A 17412-nucleotide genomic window follows, 5' to 3' on the forward strand; every position below is an offset into this window, starting at 1 on the left:
ACTACTCTCATCATTGGATAGAACATCTGGTCAGAGAATAAATAAGGAAATTGAGAGTTTGAATAATATGATAAATGAAGTAGAACAAATATACATTTATAGAACAGTACACCCCAAAACAACATGATATATTTCTTCTTAAGTCTCATTGACCTTTCTCTCTAGTGTAGAACTTTTGTGGATACACAGGTCAGATCTCAATAAATTTAAAAAGATTGAAAGGGAAGCAGATTTGGCTCAATGGATAGAGCGTCCACCTACCACATGGGAGGTTCAGGGTTCAAACCCAGGGGCTCCTGACCCATGTGGTGAGCTGGCCCATGCGCAATGCTGATGCACACAAGGAGTGCCATGCCACACAGGGGTATCCCCCGCATAGGGGAGTCCCATGTGCAAGGAGTATGCCCCATAAGGAGAGCTGCCCAGTGTGAAAAAAAGTGCAGCCTGTCCAGGAGTGGCACCACACAGAGAGCTGCTGATGCAGCAAGATGATACCACCAAAAGAGACACACATTCCTGGTGCTGCTGATAAGAATATAAGCGGACACAGAAGAACACACAGCAAATGGACACAGAGAGCCACAGAGCAGACAACTGGGGGGGTGGGGGGAAGGGGAGAGAAATCAATAAAAGAAAAATAAATCTTAAAAAAAATAAAAAGATTGAAATTAAGAGAGCACTCTGATTATAAACATATAAAGTTGGAAATTAATAACAGGTAGAAAAGGGAAGTCATTTGAGATAATGAAGTGATTTTTTTCTTCAATTTATTTATGTAGTATTTAAACAATACACTCTTAAATAATCAGTGATTCAAAGAAGAAATTGCAAGCAGGACCAGTAAATATCTCAAGATGAATGAAAATAAAGACACAACATATAAAAATTATGGGCCATTGAGCAGATGTAGTTTAAGCAGTTGGGCATGTGCTTTCAATGTATGAGTTTCTTGGTTCAATCCCCTGTACCTGCTGAAAAATCATGGCAGTGCTGAGAATGAAATTCATGGCCTTCAATGCTTACTTAAAAAAAAAAAAGAGTTAAAATCAAAGACATCTGGAGGATGCACATCTGATGGAAATAGAAAAAGAGATAAAAACCATTCCAAATGCAAGCAGAAGAAAAGAAACAATAAAGATTAGAGCAGGAATAAATAAAATAGGCAATAAAATTAGACAAAAGAGAAAATCAACAAAATCAAAAATTGATTTTTTGAGAATATTAATAAAATTGAAAAATCCTTATTTATTTAGTTTAAACAACAACAAAAAAAGAGAAAACATGCAAATAAATAAAATCAGAAATGATATAAGGGACATTAATACTGACCCAGCAGAAATTCAAGTATAAAAAGAGGATACTGTTAACAACCATATGCCAACAAACTTGAAAATAGTTACGAAATGGATGAATTGTAGAAACTCGTTAACAACCCACACTGATCCTAGAAGAAATGGAAGACCTCAACAAGCCATACACAATTTAAAGAAATGAAACAGCCATCAGAAACTTCCCCAAAATGTAAGGCCCAGGACCACCAGACGGCTTCACAGTGAATTCTACCTATCATTTAAGAATGATCTAATACCAATCTTGCTCAACCTCTTTCAAAAAATTGAAAAGGAATGGTATAAAATTCAGTCTCTGAAGCCAACATCACCTTAATACTAAAGCCAAATAGAAATATTATGAAAAAAAGAAAATTATAGACTAATATCTCTAACGAATCTAGATGCAAAAATCTTCAGCAAAACACTTCCTAACCAAAATCAAAAGCACATTAAAATCATACACCATGATCATATGTTTTTTGGTTTGAGGTACTGGTGCCCGGGATTGAAACCAGGACCTTGTATGCAGGAAGCCAGTGCTCGAGCACTGAGCCACACTGGCACCCCTGAGTTAGTTTTTTGTTTGCTTGCTTTTGGTTTGTTTTGTTTTTAGTAGGCACCAGGAAGTGAACAAAGGACCTCCCATGTGGTGAACAGGTATTCAATCACTTGAGCAACATCCACTCCCTGATCATATGGGTTTTATAACAGATATGCAAGGATGGTTCAATGTAAGAAAATCCATATAATATACTACATAAATAAATTGAAGAAAAAAATCACTTCATTATCTCAAATGACTCAGAAAAGGCATTTGACAAAATATAACATCCCTTTCCTGATAAAAAGTCCCTGAATAATAGCAATTGAAGAAAACTTTCTGAATATGATAAAGTTCACATATGAACTACCCATGACTAACATTGTACTGAATGGTGAAAGAGCATTTTTCCAAATGAGACTGAGGGAAAAAACAGATGCCCACTGTATCTGTTCTTATTTAGTATTGTGCTAGACATTCTAGCTAATTAGACATGTAAAAATAAAGAAACACCCAAATAGGAAAGAAGGAAAACTTTCACGACTTGCTGATAGTATGATGCTATCTTAGAAAATCCTAAAAAATCCATAGCAAAACTACTAGAACTAATAGACAAGTTCAGCAAAGTGGCAGAATACAAGATTAATATGCAAAAAAATCAACAGTTTCTATATCCTACTAATGAGCAAACTGAGGAAATGTTAGGGAAAAAATTCCATTTAAAATATCGACTAATATAAATATTTAGGAATAAACAATCAAGGACATGAAGGGCCTTTATTCAGAGAATTACAAAACATTGTTAAAAGAAACCAAGGAGAAGTGGGGCAAGATGACTTCTGAGTGAGTGCAACCTCTTCATCTCTTCTGCAAAAAACTGGCTGAGTAGGGACAGAATCCTGACTGAGCAAGCAGTTTCAGGAACCTAAAAAGCAGGAGGATTGTTTTTAAAAATAAAATAAAATAAAATAAAATAAAATAAAATAAAATAAAAAGCAGAAGATATCTAGATACTGATCTGGAGAGACTGTAACAAAAGTAGTGCTTCCTCAAGGTAAAACCACAGGTTTCGACACTAAAGCCAGAAGCTGTGGGAAGGCAAAACCCTTCCCCTAGGGCTGATAGCTGCGGCATTCCCTGAATGCTGCCAGGTCATATGGCTACTTTCCCAAGACCTGTGTTCTCCAAACACACGATCCCTGAGCCTGTGTTCCCTGAACCTCTCATTCCCCAAACATCATATTCCCCATGACCCACATTCCCCAAACCTGTGTACCCCAAATCCTCATTCTCCCAAGCCTGCATTCCCTGAACCCAGCACTCCCCAAACTCTGGCATTCCCCTAGCCCTCTGGTATTGGGCAAACTCTGAGGGTTTTGGTGAGGGGTACGGAGGGGCTCAAGGAGTGCAGGTTCAATTTCTAGGCCCCCCTTTTTTTGAGCTTGGAGGCACATACCAGCTGGCTTGGGGAGAGGCTAGGAAGAGAGGAGAGGCGAATCTATCTCATACATCATTAACTTAAATTAACTCAAAATTGGTTAAGAACCTAAAGTAAAAATCTAGAACCATAAAAGTCCTAGAAGAAAATGTAGGTAAAAAACTTTACTATCTTGAGGTAAGTGGTGGTTTCTTCATCCTTACACCTAAAACAGAAGCAATGAAAAAAAAAAGATATATAGAACTTAGGAGTTTCACAAAATGAAACACTTTTGTGTTTCAAACAATTTTTTAAGAATGTGGTAATGCAGACTGTTCAAAGGGAGAAAATTTTTAGTAGTCACATATCTAACAAGCATTTTATTTCCATCTTATATAAAGAGGTCACATATCTCAATCACAGGAAGACAAACAACCTAATTTAAAAATGGGCAAAAGACCTGAATAGACATTTTTTCAAAGCAGAAATACAAATGGCCAAAATAGCTCATGAAAAGATGCTTAGTATTACTAGCTATTAGGGAAATGCTGATCAAAACCACAAAGAGATAACATTTCAGGACTTACAGAATGGCAATTAAAAAACAAAAACAGAAAACTATGGGTGCTGGAGAGGATGTAGATGTTTGAACACTCCTTCACTGTTGATGGGAATGTAAATAGTGTTGCCTCTGTGGAGGATGTTTGGTGGTATCTGAGAAAGCAAAATATAGAACTGCCCTATGACCCAGCAATCCTACTACTAGGAACATATACAGAGGACTGAAAACAAGGATGATAACAGATATTTGCATACTCATGTTTATATTGGTATTACTGACAATTGCTAAACATGGAAACAGATTAAATACCAATCAACTGCTGAATGGATAAACAAAATGTGGTATATACATACTATTAATATTCAGGTGTAAGAAATGAAATTGGGATGCATGTGACAAGAAGGATGAACTTTGTTGATATTATGTTGTGCGAAATAAGACAGAAACAAAAGGATGAATACTCTATTTCCTCATTGATATGGACTAAATATGATTAGTAAGTTTATGGAATAAGATTATAAAGTACAGGTTAGTAGGAGACAGAATGCTATTTAAGAAGGGGGAGATGATACTGAATGTACATTATAATGACTATTACACACACTGATTATTTATAACCTGGGATTGTAGTTGAAAGATGTAGTCTAGGTGGGTTAATGTTAATTGAAAGACAGCATAAGGATAATTTGGGTGTTTTATATTGCAGTGATTTTGGTGGTAGATGAGGATTGTGGTTAATACTATAAATACAAGAATGCTTTTCTACTACAAGATGTTAAGAATTTGATGGTAAATAGGAAAAATACAACTAATATAAATTCTAGATTAGTTACCAGTAATATTGTAACATTTCTTGTAGGAATGGCAAAGAAGGTACATTATCAGTGCTAAAGGTAAAAAAAAATGTGAGCTTATTTTTAGAGAACAAAATGGTGTTTACTTGGACACAGAGACTGAGGATTTCAGGCAGGTAGGAGTTTATTGGGAAGCTCTCCCAATGGAGGGGACCCGAAGATTAGACTTCAGCTGACTTGTGGAGGGTGCAGATGTGAACTGATACAGTACATTAACAGGAAGGAAATCATTAGTTTGAGGGGAGCGGTTAGACTCTGAGTATAGCATCTGGTTAACAAGGGGTTGTAAAAGTGAATTCTTCTCAGGCATGGCTTGTGGGTAGGGGGCTAGGTGGTAGGGTATTCAGGAATGCAGGGGTCTGGAAGGGATGGGTTCTTATCTGCTCCATTCCCACTATGATAAGGCTTATCCTTGGGGGGAAATACACTGTTCTCTGCACATAGGCAGCTTTGCTCAAACCATCGATCAGAACGGAATCACAGCTTTATGACTTCTTAATCATTGCAAACCTTGTAATATGTTTAAACATTTTTTCTTCAATTTCTTCATTAAGTAGGAGATGTTGGTCATGACATTTAGACATTCTCTAATCATTTATGCCTTTTTTTCTACAAGCTAAAAATAGTTTCTTTCAAAGGCTGTGGCAGAACAAACTAAAATTAGGCCTTTTTCATCTCTGGACTTATAAATGAACTCTCAACAATTATGAAACATGCATCCTAGTGTCTACCTGTTCTCCTTCCATATAACTGGCTAGAAAGTAATTATTAAAATCTTCAGTAACATAAGCCCAGTCACTGTCCAAGAGGCTCAAGTAATGGAATTCCTTTTCCTTCTGGCTAATATTCAAATGTAAAATAAATACTACTACTGCTACTGTTGTAGAATTTGAGAGAGGTTCAATTATTTGCGTATAGAGAGGCCAGGACTCAGGAATAATTTTGAGAAGGAAAAATGGTTTATTGACGGCCGGCCGGACTCGGGAACTTTCTGTTTGAATCCTGAGCCCGGAACAAGATTTTCAAATGCCTTTTATACAGAGAGGAAAGGCCAAAATGTCCCTTTGTTTCAGTTCTCAATAGGCTTGAGTTAGCATATCTGTCTTCCACATCTTAGGTAAGCTTTTAGCACCGACTCCAGACATTCTAGATAAGCTTTTAACATATTTGGTTTGCATTTCCCCTGAATACTTAAAGTTTATAGACCTTGCATTATTAAACTGTTTCCTGCTCACCAAGGGCAGGACTGCAACCTTTCATCATCCCACACCCACAAGTCACAGATAGTTTAGGTTATCTCTGAAGAGACAAAGAGCCTCCCACCCATAGCCCACATCACTACTCACTACTACTTCAAATAATAATAATAACAATGACCCGTGACCAATTATTTTATTCAATAACACTTCAACTCATCAAAAAAGACCACCATCCTCTTTCAGGAAGCTGACAGGTGGGCAGGCGTTAGGGCTCCCCGTGGAAAACCAGGCAGCCGAGCACCGGGAGGAAGGACAGGGTCCCAGGGCAGGGCCAGGCAGGGGACTAGATCTAAGGGCGGCCCCACGGCGGAGCTACCAGTGATCAGATGGGAAGAGAGCCACCCTTGAACCCTAAGCACTGCCGGGCCGTGTTCCGTCCACCCGGGCTTGGGCCACGGCCCAGGAGAGCCCGAGCTTAGAGCAAGCCCCAGCACCGAGCCGCGGGCGCCGGCTCTGCCCTGTGCCGGGAGCAGGGGAGGCTGGAACCAGGGACGGCGCCCGCGGACCTGGCCTCCCGCCGCCTCCGCAGGGGAGAGTGGGTCTGGGGGCCCAGCGCCCGCCCTCCCTGTCAACGCTGGGCCTGCCGGACGCAGCCCGCGTTCGCTTGGCCCGCGAGGGGCGGGAGGGTCACTGGTCGCAGGAGGCCTCAGCCGAGGGCAGCGACCTCAGCGATCCCTTGGCCTCGCGGTCAGCATGTACTTGTCCTGCTCCCTCTGCAGCTTGGACAGGAGCAGGTGCGGCTCGTTCGCCCTGAGAGCCACCTGCCCTGTGGGAGGGGAAGCCGGCGACGGCTCAAGGGGCGGCGGACTGAGGACGGGAACGGGCAGAGTGAAGGCACCTGGCGCCGCCGGGGCAGCGGGAGGCCTCAGCCCAGGAAGCGGCGGCGGCGGCTGCAAGGAGGAGCGGGGGCGGCTCTGCAGGAGCGCCCGCACGTCACGCCTTCTTGCTCCGCCGGCCCCTCACGTATCTTAACACTGGAGAAACAATTGAGTTTGTTTTTAGTATTAAATACGTGTGACTGGACACAGTTTTTCAGATTAATGCTTCCATAAATAGTTAAGCTACCTTTCGCTATTATTTTATTTTTTGAAGTTGAGATAAAGTTAGAATAAAAATCTATGAGGGAGCGGAGGTAGCTCACGTGGTGGAACTCCCGATTTCCGTCGACGAGGTCCAGGTTTCCATCTCTGGCACCTCTTTAAAAAGTATTCAATGTTAGGGGGTGACGTCATCAACCCAGCGACGGAAGCCGTATCCTGAAAAAAGCTCCCGGGATACTCTGGAAAATGTTAGAGACTGGAGAAGGACTCCACAAATGCTGAACTGAAGAAAGGGGAAGATATCAGGTAAGAAAGTTCCATCCAGGACCTACAGGTCCTCTTCCCTTCCCTCCTAACAGTCCCGTGCAAAGCTTGGGAGTTCCCCAGAGGCGGCGAGCAGCCTGGATCCCTCTCACCCGGGAAACTGATGTTAGAGGAACTAACAGCAGTGAGTTAGAACCCGACGCTTATCCAGGTACAGAGACAGAAGGCCACGGAGACCCAGTGCTGAAAACCAGCTGCTGAGGAATGCTGAAAACAGAAGGGCTCATTTTAGGGGGTGGGGAGTAAAATCGCAGCAGGATGGCTGTGACTGAGTGGTGCACTCACTCCGTCCAGTTACTGTTGGTGGAATTCCTTATATGCAGAATGGACTTTTCTGGGGTCCCCACCTTTTTGGAATTGCGCTGTTTGACTCTCAGAGGCAGGATAATCTAGTAGGGAAGAAACTTTTGGCAGGAAAACCTCACAGAGAAAAATGGAGGGGGAGGGTTAAGCAGCTGCTAGACTGGAGAGTCCCAGAGATGAAAAGTGTTAAGAAAAATGGAGCAGAGTGAGGAAGGAATATAAACAAATCACAGGAGCTGGGGACAAGTATCTGCACAAAAACAAACAAAACAGATCAAGATTTCTAGAGAAGGAGGAGAGAAAATAACTGTCTAGTTATGGCAGGTTGTTATGTTTCAGGTTTTGGGGAAAGGACCATTTACAAGAGATAGAAACTAAGTTAAACTTCAGTTTGCTGATGTAGGGCTTAGCATGTAAGACTGCAGCTATGGCCTACTTAATTTGTATACCAGTTTCTCCCAGTTTGATCTGGCTCTTAGCCATTGAGAGTTGTGATCAAAATGTAAAGTGTTGAGCCGATTTTCAGTTACTTCCTAAGGTCTTTGAGTAGTACTTGCAGATTATTTTCATGTTGAGCTTATAGATGGTCATGATGCCCATTATTCCATGGTCACATTTTTATGTCATCCCAGACATAAATAAATCATTTTCTGGGCAAATGATCCCAGACATAAAGAAATCACAAGTGGCTGGGGACACACATTTCAAACCCTTGAGAGAAAACAATATACCAGGGATACTATAATGAGTATTAGAGTGATAAAAGGTCCAACTGCCTACATCACAATTATCTCTTAGGCCCAGGACCCATGATTTGACCCAGCTGAAAACAGTGTGATCAAATCAGGGCCTTGACAAAGGCCTTACCTGTTTAAACCATGTGGTCTTTATTTCATGCAATTGTGCCTCAACTTCCTCAGAATTGTGTACCCAGGTACAACAGGGGATATTGGCAATGGCAAAAATGCCTCCTTGTTTCAGCTAATAAGTAGCAAGTTTGGCAATGCTATTGTCTAAAACAAGTTTAAAAAATCTTAATGATTTGCAGTGCAACTATATCTCTAGCAGTAGATTCAGTAATTTCTCCTACTGTACTCAACAAATATCCAATCCTGTTTTCATTTGTGTTAACCCCAAACCAAGGTAGCAGCAATTTGCCAAAAGAGGCAAACCCAGAATCCTTAACTCCCTGGGTAAATCCTGTTTTGCCTGAGAATGTATATTGTGGGTAGTGGCCCAGAGAGAAGTTTCAGATTTGTTATAAATTCCTCAGGGACTATGAGGAGACCAAATGCACCTTGCCCAGACATTTATCAGCTAAGGTAATTTAATGCCCAGGCAAATATCTGATAAAATTTCTGCATTAAAAATATCGCCTTTACAGAACAAGGTAACTCCAGTAAAGGTGATGTTGTTTATAAATTCATTACTAGGAATACTACTACTTGTCCTTAGTATCCAAGGGTCTGTGGTATTGAGAGTTCAAGTGAAGAGCTGACCAAAATTTACTTGTGTTGTGACTTTTGCAGATCCAGTACCTTACTGGAAAGTGGATATGCATTAAGTTAATTTGTAGTTTGTGTAGGCATGTGAACTATTATAGTAAGTTTTCTAGACTCTTCTATGATATCTTTATAATTCTCTCAACTAGTTGTATCTATAGTGTGATTGATACTGAGCAAAAGCAGGTTCTTTCCTTCCAATACACTTTAAAAACCAATTCCTGAGATATTGTGCTTCCAAGTGAGAAAATTTTTTCCCTAGGATGACAAAGAGATCATTTGTCTAGGAATGGTCCAAAAATCTGCCTTCTTCATTTTGAGGTGTTCAGGGTTTTTATGGATTCAAACAGGGAAAGTAGAGGGGTTACAATCACAATAGTAAATATACACAAGCTAAACAAATGTAAGGTTAGTCTAGAATAAACACCACAATAGTAACTATACACAAGGATGAGAATAATTCTGAAATAACCATAAACAAAGGTAAAGTCAAACTGGATTAACATTACAATAGTAAGTATACACAAGGATGAGCCTTGTTTGCAACAACCATAAAGTAGAGTGAAGATGACCTAGCCAGTTTCAGTAATTTCAGGTATTAGCTTTGGGTTATTCTCTAATATATTGATAAAATAAGGAAAAAAGCATCTATATAATGATTCAGTAGTCATAAACTAAAGCATTTGTGATAAGAAAGAAATTTGTTTTGGGTAGAACTATGGCGTCCCTTGCAAGGTGCATAGATCAGGGTTTTTGGTGACAATTCCAATAGTCTGTAGGGTTATTACCTTCCTTTGAAATGTCCTTGGAGAAGCAGACAATGGCATTGTCTTTCCAGGCTAGTGCAAGGACAAAGCATAGGGAAATATAAATATTTTATGCTTTGTAAGTATTAGTAAGGTACAGTCTGTATGAGTACTTGTTTATGTTAGGAATTCATCTGTCACCTTGGGAATAACTAGTCTACTTTGTGACATCTTCTACTTCCCTTCCTCCTTTGTATGATTTTTAAGTGTCCATAATTTGTCCAGGAGTCTGATAGAATTTTTTTTTATTTGAATATTGTGGACCCATGGACAACACCCTGTGATTAAGTTGCAATACCAGAAGTTAGAAGTACTTGGCAGGGTTCCTTTTAATGAGGATCTAGGACTTTTTCTGTGTCATTTCCAGCAGACCCGTTATCCTGGTGACAGATTATGGTTAATCGAGTATCTCTCATGTGGGGCAAGAAAGGTGTCCTTTACTCGTTGAAGATAATCTTTGGCATTTGCATTAAGGATTTGCAAATTAGGTCATGTCATGATGTGACAATAATTAATAATTTCTCAATTCTCAGAGATAGGTCTCCCAGGAATAATTTCATATAGAGAGAATTGAGTTTCCTGAAAGGAATGCTATGAATAAACAGAGGGCCAGAGGTAAAATTTTGGGCGAGGAAAAGGTAGGTCCTTTAGTTAATTTAGACAGTATTAGTTTAAGTTTATAATTACAGCTATTTTACTAGTAGCTATTTTTGTGTGAAAATGTGCAAATGTCTTTTTAAAAATATTCAGGTTCAGTCCTTTTTGTGTAAGCTTTTATCTTAATGATGGCAACAATAGATGGGAGTAAATTGGTAGAAAGGAGATAATTTATTGGTCCACAATTTTCAACTGGCATACCAGAAATGAGGAACCCTCCTTGCTTCCATAGTATGCTGAAATCACTAGAGATCGTGAGACCTTAATGAGGGGAAAGATTTCAGGGAGTCTGTAAACTTGAATTGAAAATTATCATTTAAATACATGCCAGTGTTGATTATCATAAAACTAATCTCCCGCTACCTTCTGGGAAGGGGTCTGTGGTTTTCACCTGACTGGCAAAGGGGTCCATGGAAAAAATAACCCCTGCTTTAGATGTTAACAGAATGTCCTTCTGATGGAAAGCAGGGTTGGGGAAGAGCACAGAGTTCATCTTTTTTTGTGGAAGAAAATTGTGGATGGCTACCTTATTCAATCTGTATGTCGTATAACCTGTTTGGAATGTACCATTAACAATTCTTGTGTAAGAAGCACTAACATATAGAATGACATCTGAGTGGATCATAAGAAGGTGTATAGAGTCATTAATTTTGAATTTACCAGATTGTAGTCATGAGATATCCCCTCATTGAATAAAAGCAGCGGGTCCAATAACATTGCGGCGTTTTAGATGAAGATTAAAAGGTGAAGTAGAAAGATCATATAAAAAGTCATTTTTCTGGAGGAAAAATGTTAGGCCAGCTCAGAGTTAAGTTCATGGAGTCTGTAGTTAATTTGGCAGTTTCTGCTGAATGTTTAACATAATTTAGGTAAGAGCAAATAGGTGCATCAAGGTGAAGGATGTAATATGCAATAGATTTGGAATTACCTCTGTGTTCTTGAATTAACATCCCTAAGACTTGGTTATATAACTATTTACTCCAGTTATTTCCTGTTAACAATGAAAATAGGTCCTGATTGATTCTATGAAAATAATTATATTACCATAAATTTAAGAATATTCAGTAACAGTTTTCAAATTCTGAAGGGGTCAGAAGAAGATAAAGATGAATGTTTTTTTTAAAATACCATGACTTTAAAATGCTGTTTGACCTAAAGTAAGGGGGAAATGGAAAGGAGAAATGAGTTTATATGGCTACGAGTTTCTAAAAAAGAGTCTGGAGGCTGGCAGAAGGATTGCCCTCATGCACAACTGAGCAGAGTCAGAGAGACAGATAAAGCAGATACAACCCCCAGATATTGGTTCCTTTGAGGGCTAAAGAGACCCATGGGAGTTATGGTCATGGCCGATGGGGTTAACTACCAGGTCAGATGGCCCCTCTTTGGAAATGGTGTTTATGTGTGATGAATCTGGACTCAGATGGGATCTCCCTTCATAAGACTTTCATGCTAATGTGCTGGAGGTGCAGTTAATGTTGGGGTTTAAGATATATTTAGGGGATTTGAATCTCTGGACTGACAATGTGATAGCCAGGTCCTGAGCCTCAACAGACTCCAGCACCTACAATCTGATCTATTGGACTTACCACACTCAGCTAAGATGGAGTTGAAGAAGGACAACCACCACACCATGGAGCCTAGAGTGATTACAACTGAAAATGGGAGGATTGCATCCAGCACCCATGTGGAATCTGAGCCTCCTCTTGACATAGACGTGCAATGGACACAACCAATCCAGTGTCCACATAGAAGAGGTGGCATTGGATTGGGAAAAGTGGACATGGTGGCTGATGGGTATGGGGAAAGGCAGGAAGAGATGAGAGGTGGAGGCGTCTTTGGGACATGGAGCTGCCCTGGATGGTGCTTCAGAGGTAATCACCGGACATTGTAAATCCTCACAGGGCCCACTGGATGGAATGGAGGAGAGTATGGGCCATGATGTGAACCATTGTCTATGAGGTGCAGAGGTGCCCAAAGATGTACTTACCAAATCCAATGGATGTGTCATGATGATGGGAACGAGTGTTGTTGGGGGGGGGGGAGAGGGGGGGTGGGGGGGTGGGGTTGAATGGGACCTCACATATATATTTTTAATGTAATATTATTACAAAGTCAATTAAAAAAAAAAAGATGAATGTTTTTTAAAAATTATAGATAGCTTAATTAAGTAAGGGTACCTTGTATCTAGAAAATAGAACAATAAAATATTAGCAATAACCCAAAGAAAACTATGATTATTCTTTATGTGTTCATTTAGCCCTAAGTAATTAATCGGTGTTTCGTTGAATCTTCTGTTATCAATCTCAAGAACCTATCAGAGTCTTCACTGAAATTCCAGAGATCTTGACTCAGTACAGTGGTGTGCTCTCATAGTTATTTAAGGAATGTCATTAGAAGCTGATGCCTGAGATAACTTGGCATAGTCCTTCCCATAGGTCTCTGAGACACACCCCCTTATGTTGAAGATGAAGCACACGGATCTGTAGCTGATTGCAAGTGTCTTCAGGGAAGCAAAAGAATAAAAACTAACTGTAGATGGCAGAAAACTTAAAATATCCATGGTTAACTTATTGCTGTTTTACAAAAGTGAACAATCAGATGCCAAGTCATAAAACACTATTTTAAGAACAATTGAAATTATGACCAATAATACTACTAATATCAGACTTATCAGTACTTGGGCAACTCATGGACACTGAATATATCGCCAAGTTTCTAAGAACTTTATATTATTTCTCAAATCTTTATATTAATAATATTTTATCCTATAATTTAGCCAACAGAATGTTACAAAATCATTTAACACTTCCTATGCAACTGAAAAATATCAAATAAAACTAGTTTATCACCTCTCTTTTTACAAGGTGAGAGGGAAAAATTCTTTGTGATTTTCCAAGAACCCTGTCAGGAATGCCAAGGATAGTTTGAGATCAAAAAAAATATTATTTATGGTTCAGTTTTTGGAGGGAAACTGTCAAAAGTTGTCAGGTTTTAACATTTTGATAAGTAGACTCATGGGAAACTGAAACAATATTAGGTCCTTACTTAATGAAAGTGACAATGAAATATTTTAAAAATAGAGACAGTAGCATGGTGGTAAAAAAAATTTCAAAAGTGAGAAGATGTTTTCTAAAGCAATTAAATGATGTTTATATAAAGGATATAAAGACCAGGAGATTTTTCTGATAAGATACACAGTCTTTCACTCTAAGCAGGTTACTCAGATGTTTTAGAAAAACCTTTTATTCTTTTTAAGAGTACACCAATAATCCAAGGATATTTTGTCATTGTAAAGGAAAGAAAATCAAATACTAGTTTTGTAGGAACATACTGTCAAAGGAAACTCTTAAAAATCTTATAAACCTGTCAAATCTTAACCATCCATGACAGATTTTCCTTTTATTTATTTATTTCTCTATTTATTTATGTCTCTCCTCTCCCCCCTCCCCCCCAGTTGTCTGTTCTCTGTGTCTATTTGCGGCGTTTTCTTTGTCCACTTCTGTTGTTGTCAGCAGCACCGGAATCTGTGTTTCTTTTGGTTGCATCATCTTGTGTCAGCTCCTTGTGTGTGCTTCGCCATTCCTGGGCAGGCTGCACTTTTGAACTGGGCGGCTCTCCTTACGGGGTGCACTCCTTGCACGTGGGGCTCCCCTACACTGGGGACACCCCTGCATGGCAGGGCACTCCTTGTGTGCATCAGCACTGCGCATGGGCCAGCTGCACACAGCTCCCATGTGGGAGACGGACGCTTTAAACCGCTGGGCCAAGTCCATTTCCCAGATTTTCCTTTTCTGAAAACCTTCTCCAACTTTTCATATCTAGTCAGATTGTCCTAAATATTTCTTTTTTATCATTCTGTAAAAACCTGTCATTTTACTTTTAGACAAAACTATTTTCCATTCCCTTAACAAAAAACATCCTGCATACCATACATATTTGTTATCAAAAAGATCTTGTAAACTGCCTTCAACCCAACATACTTCAAAACAAAGTTTATATTTTTTGATCATCGTAAAGATCTAGTAGATATAATGCTATATTATATTATTAGAACACTGCATAAAGTTGGAAAGAGCACACCCAACTGGAATAAAATTATATGTTTATATTTTACTTAGTATTGAGGCATAGCTATTTTTATTTAGTTAATATTCAATTAATCCTATTCACCCCAGCTTTCCCTGAATTATGTGAGATTTAATTTTTTTAAGAACTTTGGATTTACTTCTATGCAGTCTCTGTTTTCATTGGAACTATTAGAAATTTGTCTTAATTTCTGGAACTATAGGTGTATTTATATATGTACTTATTTATCTTTAAACCGACTTGAATAGAGCTTTTTAAAAGAATTTCAAAACTTACTTTGTAAATACCATACAGAAGTAGGAACATGTCATACATCAACCATACAGACAGGCAAAAGCAGAGAGCTTATAGCTTCAATTAAAACCAATTTAGCCATTTGTCAGACAAAAAAACATAGAAATAAGAAAATCATAGATATCCTCTGAGCTTACACTTTCTGATTTGTCTTTTGGAGTTCTTTAATGTATCTTTTATCTTGCATTATCTTAGTGAATTCTGAGTACTAAATAATTTAGACCTTCCATTTAGCTGTTTAGTTTTGGAGCTCCTTTTCTAGAGTGATGAGTAATTTTGTCTAATTGGGTATTTCCTAAAATGGTCATGGAAAATGCCAAATTTTCTTTGGTGAGATTTGCCATTTTGTTAGATTGATACAGTTTCTAGCCCCATAATTTTTTTTTTTTACTTTTAAAAGAAACTTTAGCTTATATAAATATTACATTAAAATACAGGGGATTCCCTATGTCCCACTTCTCCTGCTACCACAATGTCCCACATTAACAACATCCTACATTAGTGTGGTACATTTGTTATAATTTATGGACACATAGTGAAGCATTGCCACTAACAGTGAATTATAATTTAAGATATAGTTTACACTCTGTTGGGGCACAATTTTGCAAGTTATGGCAAAATATATAATGACCTGCATCTGTCATTTCAGTGTCATTCAGGACAAAGTCTTTTTCCAGGTGCATTGCTAGTTGTTGCTTGGTAATAATCCCTCAGGGCCAAAAAGGCTTCCCCAAGAGTCATATTCCATGTTAGGGGGAAGGCAGTGTGTTTATATACTGAGTTTGGCTTGGAGAGAGATGCCACATTGGAACAACAAGGACACCTTTAGAAGGTAACTCTTAGGCAACATATGCCAGAGTCCCAAAGTGCAGAGAATCAAATTTTAGATAAGTATGAGGATCCCATCTTTATCATTTCACTTCTTGTCTTGTGCACTGGACAAAGAAACCAACAGTAGCAGGTAAGAAACTGGTCTGTACAAAAAGACATTTTTTCTGTCTTTATTAATGTCTCTGGAGTCTTTAATGGTCATGTTTGCATCCTCTTCTCTTAGCCAAAACTGCCAAAAAACCCCACAAAAACCCCACAAAAATATCAAAGGGAAATTAATTTTATGGATTACAGAGGTTTTTAAAGCAGTTCATGAATCAGACAACATATAATCCTAAGAGGGAAGGGAACTTAGAATAATGAGAGCAAGAATGCTCCTATAAATTGGACAAGGTAATCTTAAAGAAAATAATCTTATTGCTTGACACAGGATAGTTTTCCTTACTTGGCTTAGCTTTAACTTAGAGGAACTAAGCTACAGAAGAAAAAGGGAGCTGTTGAGTTATGATTGGTTGTTCTCAGACTTCAGATCCTGGGATAGGAGCCCTTACCAGAGACAGGAACTTAGTTAAACTTTGGTTTGCTGACCTGGGGCTTAGAATGAGGGACTCAGGCCTATATAACTTATGTATCATCTCATAGATTTTTATCACTTCTTGTTTTGATAAGAAAAATCCTATTTTCTCAAAATAGAATAATTTCCATTATTATTCAACAAAGCTTATGTAAAAGTACCATACCTTGAAAAAAACCTATCTTTTAAGTGCTTATGGATCAACATACAAATGTTTTATAAAATACGGTGTTGGAAACCTCAAAAATTTGAAAGGGATTACAAATTCTGCCTATTCAAAAGGAAATAAAACAAAAAAATAATGAGAAACATGGAAACATGGAAAATATAATCTATAAACTGAAAATTGAGGGGAAAAACTATTATAAATAACTGGCACAAATAATAAAGCACATTATGAAAAATAATAGTTGAATGCATTATGTAAATTTACTAGAATGACAAATCTAAACCAGTATTCCTGAGATAATTATTGGTCTTGTATAAAATACTTATGTAAATTAAAATAAATGATTAAATGATATAAGGACCTACCTTAAAAAATTAAAAGAAATAAAATTAAACATTGGGGTGGAGATATAGGAGTCAATATAGAAGAAAAAATAATTCATTTATAAATGGAAAAAATAGAAGAAATATCTAAGATTCAGATAAACATTCTAATAGTTCTTTATGCAATGAATATAGTGTTCTATGTCTGCACAGTCCATTACAGAAGCCACCAGCCACATATAGCTATTGGGCACTCAAAATGTGTTTAGAGCTTCTAAAGCACTGATTTGAATTTTTAGTGTTATTTAAATTTGATTAATTTAAATTTAATAGTCACATATGCTTATTGTGAACAGAAAGGACCTAGAATCTTGGACAACACAGTTAAAAGTAATGAAATAGATTTTAAAAATTAATAAGGGACACAAATAGTAAAAAATAGTAATTGGGAATGGTGAGGCAAACGGATACAATAAAAATGGAAGATTTTTTTTTGGAATAATAAAAGTGAATATTCTGAGGACTTATAAAAGTGCATG

At 38.2% G+C, this 17412-nt stretch overlaps 1 protein-coding gene and 1 long non-coding RNA gene across 3 annotated transcripts in view; one reads left to right on the forward strand and one right to left on the reverse strand.

Annotated features, from left to right (window-relative positions):
* Nucleotides 1-6604: 6604 nt before the first annotated feature.
* On the reverse strand, nucleotides 6605-7152 carry LOC139440134 (uncharacterized). Its single transcript, XR_011650198.1, has 2 exons — nucleotides 7030-7152; nucleotides 6605-6938 (listed from the first exon to the last, which is right to left on the reverse strand). It is a non-coding gene; the product is annotated as an uncharacterized lncRNA (long non-coding RNA).
* Nucleotides 7119-17412, forward strand: part of LOC101428401 (zinc finger protein 596-like) — an 82418-nt gene continuing 72124 nt past the window's right edge. Inside the window, exon 1 of one of the 2 annotated variants that reach the window (XM_058307767.2) lies at nucleotides 7119-7310. The gene's annotated coding sequence lies outside the window, so the exon portion shown is untranslated. The remainder of the gene's footprint in view (nucleotides 7311-17412) is intronic. The other variant, XM_058307766.2, reaches the window with a different exon arrangement.

Source organism: Dasypus novemcinctus, chromosome 12 (genome assembly GCF_030445035.2).
Source record: "Dasypus novemcinctus isolate mDasNov1 chromosome 12, mDasNov1.1.hap2, whole genome shotgun sequence".
NCBI lineage: Eukaryota > Metazoa > Chordata > Mammalia > Cingulata > Dasypodidae > Dasypus > Dasypus novemcinctus.